The 12,176-nt window shown below is 43.5% G+C and overlaps 1 long non-coding RNA gene across 6 annotated transcripts in view; it reads right to left on the bottom strand.

Annotated features, from left to right (window-relative positions):
* The window catches only part of LOC110406358, a 32,545-nt gene that overhangs the window by 15,536 nt on the left and 4,833 nt on the right, over positions 1 to 12,176 (bottom strand). For 5 of the 6 annotated variants that reach the window (XR_002443438.1, XR_002443437.1, XR_002443440.1 and 2 more), the window contains exons 3-5: positions 11,266 to 11,402; positions 10,788 to 10,913; positions 89 to 190 (exon numbers count right to left, since the gene is read on the bottom strand). This is a non-coding gene — a long non-coding RNA (uncharacterized LOC110406358). Of the gene's footprint in view, positions 1 to 6; positions 191 to 9,313; positions 9,460 to 10,787; positions 10,914 to 11,265; positions 11,403 to 12,176 lie in introns of those variants that run through there. The other variant, XR_002443442.1, reaches the window with a different exon arrangement.

The following is a 12,176-nucleotide window of genomic DNA, read 5'->3' as shown; positions in this document are numbered from 1 at the left end:
GAGGGGATGAACGCAGCATTTTAGAGGCACATCAGTTGTTGCCAGTAATTCTTAAACTCCAAAGCCAGAAGGAACACCAAACACTTACCAGTGAAGACATGGGACAAGTATTTACAAGAGCATCCTTTTACAAGATTTGACTCCTCTTCTCCTCTCAGTAAATCACTTGCTGAAATCTTATTTTCTGTATCTGTAAAACAGGGATGACAACATTTACTTTGATTTCTTTGAATACAAATTGTTTTGAATGCCCATTTTTCCTTGGGAGAGTGGTGTATTTAACTGACCCAGAGAAGTGGTGGTGCTTAAGAACCTTTTAGATCTGCAGCAGTTATCTCTGTGAGCTCATGTGGGTTTCCAGAAACACACAGGGCTCACGTGCCTTGTCAGACCCATCCCACTTCTTCATTTGCAGTTCCTTCTGGAAAATGCAGCACTGGTGCCACCAGAATCCCCCCACTGACAGGCAGGCAAACACAGCACCAATGTGAAGATGTTCTACAGACCCGTATCATCCATCTAGAACTCTAAGCACTGCTTAGACATGTTTCTCAGTCCTTTACATTTTGTTATTTGTGAATACAAAGGAAACAGCAGTTCACCATTCACAACAGGCTGCTCTGGGCTTTGACCATCAACTGTGCTGACCTGGCAGATACAGCAGCCAGCCCAAAACAAAGTGATCACCTGCAATGTCTACAGGATCCTGAGAACATCTGAGAAAAGAAAATAGCTCCATGATTTGCTGAACTTCACAAGTGCCATGATCAGGTAAGCCAAGCTTGTTTCTTCAAGAAAAACATAAAACCCAAGGGAGGGAGTGCCATGAACACTCAGAAGCATGTCTAGACATGCATTATCCAGAGCTGCACTGCATGCTCCCTGTTACACAGACATTAACCAGTTTGCTACTCTCCAGCAGACCTAAAGGTGTCACTGCACTCTGAACAGTTTCAGATCTTGCCCAGCTAGGCACGTTCACATTAGTATTCAAATAACAGAAAGAGGGATTTATAACAATAATTGTAATAGACAGTTATGTTAAACAGTAGATCAGTAGACCATTTAAACATATATTTTGCTTGAAGCAAAGATGTAGTACCACTGAAATCAGTGGTTTATTGGACCCTATGGGACCAACTCATGTGCTGAGGTCAGAGCTGGAGCCTCAGTTCATTGCAGATACTCACCCTGCCTTACCTACAGGAGAGAAATTCCCTCACAAGTGAGAAATCCAAATGACTCCTCATTATACACTTTCTTATATTAGGTACCTTCTCTGAAGGTATCTACTACTAGCTCAAGCAACAAAAAGTATCATATAAATCCAGTGGTGACAATCTAATAACAATGATAGAACTTTGCAGGTTTTCTTTAATAAAGGAAAAAAAAAACTTTTAAACTACTATTAAAACCCGATATGTGAAATGAGTGGATCTTCCCTCACAACAATATTCACCAAGTTATTAATTGCTACGTAAATTTTATGAAAGCATAGATCACGTACGTAAGCTATATAAAAGGGGGAACAGCTAACAAAAAATAAATATCAGTTAATGTAGGGATGCTTTGACCATCAATTGTGTGAGTTATCCTGGGTGAAGTGGATAACATTTTTCTGGAAAGCCAAGATAAAGGAATGCCATAACCCCAGGCACCACAACACTGTGAGGTTGGAAAGCACCCTGGAAGTTGACAGAGATGGGTGACGCTGTAACACTGTCACTGCTAGGTCACAGGTACAGTGTGAGTTCACAAAGTCACTTATCATTAGCACTTTGTAGTTAAATCATGTATCAGTAGTTACACTTGTTACACACAGTTCAGTAATGTGGAGTTTGCAGCAGCTCATTCAGAAGTCCACGTGGCAGAGTTCTTTTTCAAAGAAGCTGGTGGCAATAATAGAGAAGCCAACTTAATATCCTGATTTCTCATCCTACAACTGGAGTAAAGGGACATGAGACGCTAGAAGAACAGTATGCATCACCTCCAGGAAAACAGGCAACACACCCCTGTTAACAGCTCTTCTGCTGAACAGAGGGGGCAGGACAGGGAGACTTGATCTATAATCTGTGTCAAAAATAACTTCTTCAGGGAAAAAAAAGGCCTCTCAAAAGAAAACAAGAAGGAAAACCATCTCAGAACTCTGAGATGGGTTAGAAATGAGAAAAGATAGAAGCAGAAATGAAGAAAGATGTATTAAAAAGATGGCATCGCCTCCTTAATACATAACTAAGCGTTTTGACTTGCCAGCTGCAAATATCCGAGCTTCTCCATTTCCACAAGGTGGGAAAAGGCTGAGCCTGTAGCACCGCTCAGGGCTGGTAGCTGGCTCCAGCCTTGCTGACCAGGCGTAGGGTGAGCGCTGCGGAGGTGAACTCAGTTTAATAGGTTGCTACTTACAGGCTTAGGCTGATTTACAGGTGTTTGTCCTGAAATATGACCATCCATGTACCCGCTGTTAATCCTGTCCCTAACAAGCCTCCTCCCTCTCTGAAATCCTCCAGCTTTGATAGATAGCTATTTTTGCACACCAAAAAGCAACAGCTCCCTCTAAATCCCCTCCCACAAGAAGGGCAGCCTGACTATCACACACCCAACACGCTGTCTGGTGCAGCACAACACCAAACCCTCGGCTGTCTTTGACACAGCAGGTGTCAGCCGCCTGCGTGTGACAGTAATAACAGGGATGTCACAGGGAGAGCACGCACGGATCTCGCATCTTTGCAGCCTGGCAGAAAACCTCCAGTTGGCAAAGCAAGGCCCACGAAGCGGAGTCGAGTGGCTGCTGTTGCGTCCTGGGGAGCAGAATTTTCCATTTTCTCTCCTGAAGGCTTTTCCTGCTCTCGTGCCTGCGATCCTTTTTCTGCAGTTGAGTTTCCATCCAGTTTGTAACTCAGTTTTGGATCCCAGCACACTGCTCAAGACCCAGCCTGGTGGAGGGAGCTGCAGCACTCAGTGGTTTGCATTGGAGCACTGTGACATTCCATTGCTGGTGAATCAGTTTCTACTCCCTACACATGCTATTCCATCACCGTGGTAATGATTTGCAGACATACATGAGAATAAGGTTCACAGTCTTTGTAATCTAAACAAACAAAAATTGTCTTTGGATTGAAAGTAAATTTACAAAAGTAGATAACCTTTTCTTCCTTAAGTAATATATCATATAGGTTCTGACTGCACTGCATTCATCTGTCTCTTAGCTGAGCATGCCATCCAGACAGCTACCACTCACAGCAAAATACAGGTTCCAGGAGCTCAAGGCCATGGCAAGTCCCACATACAGAGCACAAGTTTGAGTATTCTCGCTGATACCTTTCGCTCCATACCCAGAGAACCTGCATTTCAGCTATTTTGAAGTATGAACTCCCTCTCCTTTTTTCCTCTCGTGCTTTAGGATTTTCCCATGGCAGACGTGATGGGTTTTCAGGTCATGGTGAGCTCTGCAGCTCTGACAGGTTCCTGGGTACGCTGCGAGAGTCGATCACAACCAGGAAAACTGAGCCTGGTGCTGGGGGCCTTTCCCATCGCATGGACCAGACTTCCACCTGGTACACACAACCTACCTGGGCACCAGGATCTCAGTCAACTCAGCAAATCCCACAACTTAGAGAATCAAATACATAGTCACAAGCCTCACACTTTTTAACACTGAAAAAGTCCAGGAAACCCCTAGAGATGTTTATAGACTTTCCAAGCAGCCAAGTGAAAAACAGAAAGCCAAACTACGTGAGTTAGAGATGAAACTGGAGAAAAGTCCACAGGAAACCTGAGTTCCAAAACAGCTGAGAAAATTCACCTTCATACTGCCGTAAATCAGTCACACTGGAGATCATGACATTGCAGGAACAATCCCAGCCAGGATTTCTCACTTCTTTTCAGTGAGAGCTACAGAACCAATACCTCCAGCAAAAGCTGACGGTGACTCTAAGTGCTGATGGTGCAGGGATCCCATTCCCTGAAGTACGGAGCACAAGGGACTCTCCGTACGCTTCAGGTTTCATCCTCACCTCTCCTATTCTTGGTCTCACAAGAACAATAACATTTTGAGGTATCTGGGTGCATACCAACACACCACAGATTCCCCTCCAGTTTCTGAGGCTGCTATCACTCTCTAAAAACCTTCCCTAGGACAGACAGCAGCATATTTGCATCTCTGCCCTGGTCAGTTTTCCCAAAGGCTTCCTCTTTTTGTCCTCTCCTAGCTCTCTCTGATATGTCCTGCTTTTGTTGTTCCCTTGCTATGTGTGCAGTTCTCTATTCTCGCTTCTTTCTGCTCCAAGTCTGCAGAGTGCTTACTTGTTGGTTACTTAAAATCCGAATAAATTAGGTCAAAAAGCCTGATTAATCTGATGTAGCTTGTTTCACATCAAAAAAAAAGAGTGAAATTGAAAACCACCTTATTGTTCTTTACTGAAATGCTGCATCCCTATTAATGCAGGTGTATAAATAACACTCTCTAACGCTGCATCAAGGGCTCTGCTGTGTGATTAAACCTGCTTCTCTGACCTGTAATTAGAAACTTTGCCTCTGAAAGTCAGTTTGCAGAGGAAAAAAAAAAAGGAGAAAAAGAGAAGGAACCAGCTCTCAAACCCAACAATTTTGTTCTTAATAAATTATTCAGCATTTTTGAAAGTTGAGCTGGAGTTCCATCTGCTAGCATTAACGAACCAAAAAGAAGAACTGAAGAATTCTGACCACAGAATACAACAGTACAGAGCATGGGGCTGGAAATAAGAAGCCAGCTGAGAAGTTCAGTGTGTCCTCTGCCTGCCCCTGTTCAGCTACTGCCTTTGCATACCTGGATATCTGGCAGGTCTTGGAGTAATGCAGAGTGACCCTCCACCAGAGTCACAGCAAATTACAGTTGTGTTTGGGATACAACATTAGAAGAAAACCCCAACATTCAGTGAATGCTTCCTTAGTGTTGGCAGAACCAGACAATGAACACGTGAAATAGATGGTGATGGTCATGAGTTGAGAAACAATACAGAGAGCAGATTGCATGGTCACACATAAGTGATATATGGCCTTTTCAAGTCAAGTAATTTAAAGATGAATTCATTAATGATTAAGCTGATCTTTTGCCCCAAGGCTATTTAGACAGTGTAAACTACTGTGCCATTAATGATGGTAGTCACTGTTAGCTGCAATCCCAAGGGTACACCTGATGTTGTAGGGTGAACTTCTCACTTGGAAGTGGGCAGATTGTAATGTCTTTCTGTCCTGGAGTTACAGTAAGAGAAAGTATCAAGTTAGCTACATGTAGATTCATTTTAACAACAGCAACAAAGACTGAACAAAATATTTCAGTTGCTACAGTGAATATTAGCAATCCTTCCTCTTTCCATAAACTGGAGACAGAACAAGCTTCAGATCACTGTATAACACAAGAACTGGCCCCGGGATGAGAAGTCTCTGGCCTTGGGTATTTAGCAGCTGTTTCCAGAGTTCTGCTTGATTTCAGATCAGAGAGATTTTGTGGTGAATTCCTGCCCTGGTTACACCTATAGTCTTTGTGCTGAGGGTGTGACTGGCATCACAGTTTCAGTTTTCTTTGTTTTCAGGCTCAAGTTCGCCAGGCTTTACATGGGGTGAATCTAGAGTCAGGCAATTTTGTGTATAATTATTTTTCTAGGAACCTCACAACATTGATCCAGGGTTTCAGGGAAGCCTTATATATTACAGTATCAAGTTCAATGGGACTTATGGAAGAGAGGAGAAATCTATCATTTACATATCAAGGACCCTTTGGTCAATTCCGCAATGTCTCCTATCTTCTACTGTGGTTTAGACGTGCACAGTTTTCTCACAAAGAACAGAATGAATCTACCAAAGCATTAAACTGCCACTGGTGGAAGCTCTTCATTCCAGATTGCCCAGGTTTATAGATGTATAAGGAACAGAGCCATGGAGACCACAACTGTGGGAAGAGGCTGATGTACCCTGTGAAACAAAAGAGCCCTTCAAACTCAACAGTAACATCAACTTGAAGTAATTTGTTGCATTTGTAATGTGGTGGGGTCCAAGTTTATCACAGAACTGTCAGAACATAAATCTGATACACGGTACTTTGGATTAGATAGGGCAGCAGAAAGAGCTTTACTGGGATACTGTGACAAGTTTTATGAACTTCTTAAAGAAACAGAACTTGGAAATACTAGCAGTGTTGTTACGTTCTTGCTTATAAGCTTCAACACCCAGCACCAAGATGGAAAGAAAAGAAGCTAATTACTTCAGAACATAGAGCAGTACTTGAAACCTATTAAGGCTCCTTTGTTTTTCAACAGCATTAAGTCAGTACGTACAAGCTGAGCCCTGAGAAGCCAGCACACTCACCTTCCTCAAGCCAACCATGGGCTATTTTCTTCCACATTTCTACAAACCCTCAGAGTGAATCCAGTCTCACCTCACCGCTCTTTTCCTCTAAGAGCCTCTCTCATCTTTCAAAGCCGATATGCTTGTTCTTAACAACTATCATCTAATGACTCTGAAGACTATCATCACTGTTCCTCAGTACAAACATTTTTCTAGCTTCCAGAATGCAAAGAGGGTTCTGAAAAATCAAGCTGGATTTCTGTGCATCGACTGAATCAGAAAGTAACACTTCTGCACAGAGGCTTTGCAAATGTGATTGAAATCTGAGGCACAACGCTGTGCTCCATGGGACATATCTGACCCATACACTGCCTTTCAACTCCGCATTTTCTAAATCACATATATTATGGTTGAATAGGAAGAAAATGTGTAAACAAGAACATAAAAGATCACTGTGAATTCATTAAATCTGATAAGCCGTAAAATGAAGTGAATGAATTCCATTCTCTGAACAACAGGATAAATTTGAAGAATCTCTACTGACTTAACTTGCACTGATATGCATTACAATAGTTTCTGGTGCATTCCAAATAACCATTACAGCAACATTCAAGACCAGAAGGCACCTAGTTCCCATTTGGATAACTAAATGAAGGCCAGACTTACAAAAGAGTCCACCATATGAAAGAAAAAATAATAATCTGGATTAATTTTTACAGGTGGTGCAGAGGCCTGGCTATAGGGCCCACTCAATTTGGGTCTGGCTTTAAGGAGGGAGAACACAGAGCATGACCACTGTCCTCCAGCCCTGTTTCTTACAGAAGAAAAAGACCAACTGTCTACCACGAGACAGAACTACCTGAAGAACTTTGTCAGATGAACATTCAGAGAGGCACTGATACACTGCAGAGCTCCTTTGCTTAGAGGTTCCCTTGTAGGTTGTAAGGAATCAGAATTATCTTTTTTTGATATCTTTCTACTCAAAGACAAGGATTGCTTAGGAATTCTTTACACTGTGGTTAGGATGCTGCTCAATAGCTTTCTTAGAAGGTAAAAAAAAACCAAAACACTTGTCCCCTTCCAGGGACCAGAATTAATCCCTAATGTTTTCATGAATATTAAGTTTCTCGGTCAACAATGGAGAAAAACATCACAGTGAAAGAAGGAACCCGAGAAACTCTGGATGTGGAGGAATTAAAAATACACAAAAGTCACTGAAGCTGCTCAGTTGTAACACCACAAAGTTATCTGTGCCTTCTGCAAGAAAGTACCTCTACAGTGATGCCCTTAAAACATACCGCTATGACTGCCCAAAAAACGAGCAAGCAAAATGTCTTGAGAGCTCCTCCTGCCGGCTGTTTGCTTAGCAGTCCAAGCCCTTGCCAACAGACCCAATTTTCGGTTTGTCTTAAGAAGTTAGAAATCAAGGGAGGCAAAACTAACGCAACATTTCTCATATGTGTCATAGCAATAAACCAGCATGACGCTCCGGCACCTCTCCTACTACTGCCCACTTAGTCTCTAACTTTCCAGACAGAGATGCTGTGCTGGCAGGCTGAGGTCAGTGTTGGGAGCAGGGCAATGCGGCAGCTGCAGAGGAGCACGAGGCAAGCCTGGCACACTGTGACAGCAGGGCAGGAGCAACCGAGACCTCAGCAACAGGCACAGTGCCACAGTGCCCAAGCAAGAAGAGTGGAGCGGGTCTGGTAAGAGTAACCAAATTTAGCCAGGAGTCCAAGAACCATCAAGCAAGCCTGTAGATTCAAAGCCAAGCCAGAAAGTCAAGTCAGCAAGTCAAAATCATACACCCCACCATAGCAGGGCAGACCTTGAACACAGGCAGCCAGACCTGCACGGCTGCAAGAGCTTGCAGAGTTGGCGGGTGCACGCAGAGCCCTGACAACACGCTGCCCAGCACAGCCAGTAAAGAACATAGAAATTATGTGACGTGCTGACAAGAACCTGGGTACAAACATACCACAGGGGTTGGCAGTGTGAAAGCTGACAACGTGTACTTCAGGTGTTTCAGGGCCTGGTCAGGACTGACCTTTGTAGGGCATTGTGTGCTTGCTTTTCATTTTGCCAATCTGCTGGGAAACATTTCTTTCAAAGCCAGAATAATTTTTAAATTGCCACTGGGACGTAATAACAAAACCCCTCCAAGTTTTTCACCTATCATTTTAAAAATAAATGTAAACTAATCCTGGCTCCTCATGAGCAACCCACCCACGTAATCCTGTGACATTTTGACTGCTGTTTTTTGGCCAAACCATGCCCCAAAAGAAGAAACAGATGAGACGTACTGGCAGCTCCTTTCCTGCCTCCCCACTGGTGACATTTGCTGTAACCCTGCATTGGCTAGATCTTGCAGGTATGTGCATGAATCCAAACTCCCAACCCTGCCTGCACGAGCAAGCAGAACATCCTGAGGTTACAAAGCTCAAGTGGCAGGTACGAACTATCTTTCAAAAAAGGAGCTTGTCAAATCAACAGGGGGAAGAATAACCCTTCGGAAAAGGTTGGCCATGATTATCTTATAGAGTTACAACAGGAAAAAAAATCAAAGGCAGACACAGAGGGGAAGGGAAACAATGTGAGGCGAGTATCCCGGTAGTGATCCCAGCTGGACTGACACTGATACACTGCTTAGATAAAGCCAGGCTGCTCTGCAAAGACTGTGTGACTACAGAAGAGAGCAATGGTCTGCTAGAAAAAGAACTTTTTTTTTTTATCAATACTGATAAAAAACAGCTCCAGATTATGTGAGCTATTTTGGAAAAAAAAAGTCACATATACAACAGGGACTTGCAATTCTGCTAAGTTGGCCGGGGATATATTTTGTCTCCTTCTGTATAGAGTACTGAATGTATACAGGACTTAATAAATGTGGTTTCTCCGCCAAGCAATTGTATTTCTGCACTTTATACTTCCAGTGTGAAAAAATTAATGAAACATTTTAAACCAAAGCCGTTTCCTTGGAGCCTCCTCTGACCTTCTTTTCCACCTCTCTCAGCCGAATCTCCCCGGCAGGATGAATTCAGACCTGATGTCTGCTCCTCCCACCAGGCTTTTGGATATGTGACAATAACTCAGTCACTGGGAGCCGTGCCTGCTGGTGTCCATTGTCCTGTGTCCAGTCTAAGAAAAAGCCCGGAATGAAATTTATGAAGAGTACAATGATTTACAGGAATGGTCAAAGGTTGTTTCTGCACACATCTATCAGCAGCTTGCGAGTCCTTGGAAATTAGCACACAAGGCTGCGGCATGGGAATGATTCGAGGCTCACCAACAGGCTTTTAAAAGTTAAACAAAATCTGAAATAAAGCACCAATCTCAAACTACTGCAATCCCGTGGAACACCTAGAGTTGTGGTAGGAAATCAGGGTGTGCCTGTGTGGGGAACTGCCCAAAAACTGCCACACAGAGCCTGTTACACTCTCTAGCAGAGTACTGACAGGCACAAAAAGGGGATATGCACTGACAAGAGGAGCTGCTGGCTGCGCTCTGTGGAAGGCATCACTTCAGCCATGGGCATAGAGTGGATGTGCTGACCAATTGCAGCTACTGCTGAGTACAACCAAGCAACTACATCAAGTTACCTAAGCCCCAGCACAAGGAAAAGAGACCACGTAGCATCCAAGAAAGCCAGTACCCATGAAGGAGGTTGCATTGTCCACGATGGAACAGGAATGGGTCTGTGGGACAGGGGACACAAGCCACCAGCCAGGTACAAGGCCCCAGATAACCCAGCAATGATGCTCACAGGATGGTAGGGGGTTACCAGAACAAGATTTATGTGCCTTGTTTGCAGACAGTTATTATCTGTGGCATATTATATGCCCACATCCCACAGTGTTACCTGCTTCCCTCTTTCTGTGGTATCAGATATACTGCCTGCTCTGTGCATTTTAGATAAATAAACAAATCCAGATCTAGGCAGCAAGTAAAACTGCTTTCTCTATTAGCATAATCACACTGCAAGTAGGGTTCAAAAGCCTTTGCAGATATTTATCCAACTCCCACCTTAAATCAGCACTTTACTTAACAAATGCTTTCTTTTAAAGACCAGTTACCGGTCTTTAAACCAGCACTGAGCCCTTAATCTACAAACTTTTAACATTTCTTCTGCCCTGTCCCCCCTTCCGTCAGTGTGCTGCAATATTTGCCAGCCTCCTTTATGTCTCAGTTATGTCTTCACAATGTGAGGCAGGCAGACTCATGTGCCCACAAACAGAAAAGCTCACAATAACTCAGCAGGTTTCTGTGATTTTCAGAGACTGCATTACTGTGTGCCCATGTCTGCTGTCAAATTACTGCCTGGACGCAGGCTCCATGGCTAACCTCAGCCTTACCCCAAACACAAAACTGTCCCTAAGCCCTCAGACACATCCATCTTCTCTTTCAGCACTGCTTACAAAGTAGTGTAAGCCTGGCTGATGTTTCTAAGAAATAAAGAGCACGTTTACCTCTCTGAAAACTTATTATGGTTTTATGTCCTTTTTCTGCAACCTCCTGAGAGCGGCCGTACTCCGCATCACGAAGTTAAGATATATCAAAACAGATTTGAAACATGGATAGTCTTCCTGGTGTTTCTAAAGAAAAATGGAGATAAAGCCATAAAAAAACAATCCTTCATATATAGCAGAGGTCGAAAAATAAAGTCTAAACTTCAGTTCATTTTTATCTTCAGTGCAAGTCCCATGACTTTTCTAACCCTTAGCTGCTCGCCTCAGGCTCTGGCTGAAGCACTACAGCAGCAAGGAAAAACCCAGAGCACAGCTACTGTGACCTTAGCCACCTTCCCTTAAATCCCCAACCCTGCCCTACTCCACAATAAAAGAAAGCTGTTCCTAGAGCTCCTACAGGGGAAGCAGCTATTTCTGTGTCCCGCCTTGCTTTGAATACCTGTACATAGTGAAGATGGCATACAGAGATCATACAAACCTATAATTGTGGCAGGATTTTCTCCAGTCATAGACAGATGCTACTGCCTGCAATTGCTGCTGTCTGTTTCAGCCTTCTCCTCGAGGTGTCTCCACCTCCCATTACAACGTCACAGCAAAAGAAAGTTCCACGGTGGTCTGCAAAGCAGCAAAAGAAGCAAATGGAAAGACAGAACTGACACTGTTTATATGCTATAAAGGGAATTCCAAATCAACAAACTGAAGGAATTAACACTGTTGCATAAAAAGCAGACAAAAACAGTAACTGGCAGACCATGCTACTTAATAGCAACACTTTGCATATATAAAGCACACCAAATTCTCAACCTGTCTAAGAAAAAAATGTAATACCATTCTTCAGTGCCTTAAAGGAAAAAGATGCATCAGGTATTCATAGGACTTGTCAAAGTAAGTGAAAGTTTACCATCAGAAAGAATAGAACCAAAGCTTCTAAATCCCTGTTACTCAGTTACGTGAATTATTTTAAAGCAGCCCTCGGATTTACTCATTTTAATGCAGGTTGGATGAGAAGGAACACTAAAGCAGAGAGAAACACGTGTTGTACATCTTAAAACAAGATTCTCCTAGTGGCATGGCAGTAAGGATACCCTGCAGCCTTCGGTTTTCTCTGCTGCCATGAAGCCTGCATCCTCCTGACTGTGCTGGTAGCCAGAATGACCCCCAATCCATATTCTATGGCCAGCACATGCTGAGGGAGGCAAGGATAACAAAGGCTAAGACAGAACTCTATCAGGGAAGTCCTTTCGGGCCCCATTTCCATCAGCTCATAAAAGGAACAGCCTGGACCCACATGCTGGGCTCTGCTAAGGCTGCTCCAGGCTGCAGCTCTTCATTTGCAAAAGAAATGACCCATTCATTTCTCCCTGACCTCTGCAGGCACTTCAGGCTGCT

This window comes from Numida meleagris, chromosome 14 (genome assembly GCF_002078875.1).
Source record: "Numida meleagris isolate 19003 breed g44 Domestic line chromosome 14, NumMel1.0, whole genome shotgun sequence".
Lineage (NCBI taxonomy): Eukaryota > Metazoa > Chordata > Aves > Galliformes > Numididae > Numida > Numida meleagris.
Note: the sequence above shows the minus strand (reverse complement) of the source record. Positions and strands in the feature narration are given on the sequence as shown.